Below are 1,201 nucleotides of genomic sequence, written 5' to 3'. Positions count from 1 at the left end.
TTAGTCTTAGGCTTTAGGAAAATATCACATTTATCTGTGGATTATCAAAGGCTCCGTGTATTAATTTAATATATATAACTGAATATTAAGATGAAAGCAATTTGCCATTAACTGCCAGTGGCCTCATTTGTTACACTCGGCCCTAGAGGGCCTCGAACCTCTGACTAGTCTTAACACGGTCTGCAACAACATTGATCACCAAACAGAACTATTTAAGAGCTTTAAATACAGTGATGTTTGTGATAGGATAATGTTCATACATCTATAAGAAAGACCAGTTCATACCACTATTATTCAAATTTATGCAACCACTAAAGCCAGTGATGATGAAATTAAAGAATTCTACCAACTTTCTTCAGTCTGAAATTGATCAAACATGCACTCAAGATGCACTGATAATTACTGATGATTGGAATGCAAAGTTGGAAACAAAGAAGAAAGGATCAGTCATTGAAAAATATGGCCTTGATGATGCAAACCATGCTAGAGATTGCATGATAGAATTTTGCAATACTAATGACTTATTCATAGCAAATACCCTTTGCAACAACATAAATAGAGTATACACATGTGGTCCTACACAACAGTCAAATTGACTACATCTGTGGGAAGAGAAGATGAAGAAGCTCCACATCACTGGTCAAAACAAGAGCAGGGACCGACTGGTACAGATGATGAATTGTTCATATGCAAGTTCAGGTTGAAGCTGAAGAACATTAAAACAAGTCCACGAGAACCAAAATATGATCTTGAGAATATCCCACCTGAAGTTAGAGACCATCTCAAGAACAGAGTTGATACATTAGATACTAATAATGGAAGACCAGAATAATTGTGGAATGATATCAAGAACATCATACATGAAAAATGCAAAAAATATTTAAAAGACAAGAAAGAAGGCAAAGACAAAAATGGATGTCAGAAGAGACTCTGAAACTTACTCTTGAGGCTAGTGATGCTATAGTGACTAGAAGAAATGAGGAAATAAAAGAGCTGAAAAGAAATGTCAAAGGGCATCTTGAGAAGACAAAGTAAAATATTATAATGAAATGTGCAAAGTCCAGGAGTTAGAAAATCAAAAGGGAAGAACACGCTTAACATTTCTCAAGCTAAAAGAACTAAAGAAAGAATTCAAGCCTTGAGTGGCAATATTGAAAAATTCTATAGGCAAAATATTGAATGATGCAGGAAGCATCAAAAG

This window comes from Chrysochloris asiatica, unplaced genomic scaffold, assembly GCF_000296735.1.
Source record: "Chrysochloris asiatica unplaced genomic scaffold, ChrAsi1.0 scaffold00173, whole genome shotgun sequence".
NCBI classification, from domain to species: Eukaryota; Metazoa; Chordata; class Mammalia; order Afrosoricida; family Chrysochloridae; genus Chrysochloris; species Chrysochloris asiatica.
This window is presented reverse-complemented; position numbering follows the sequence as displayed.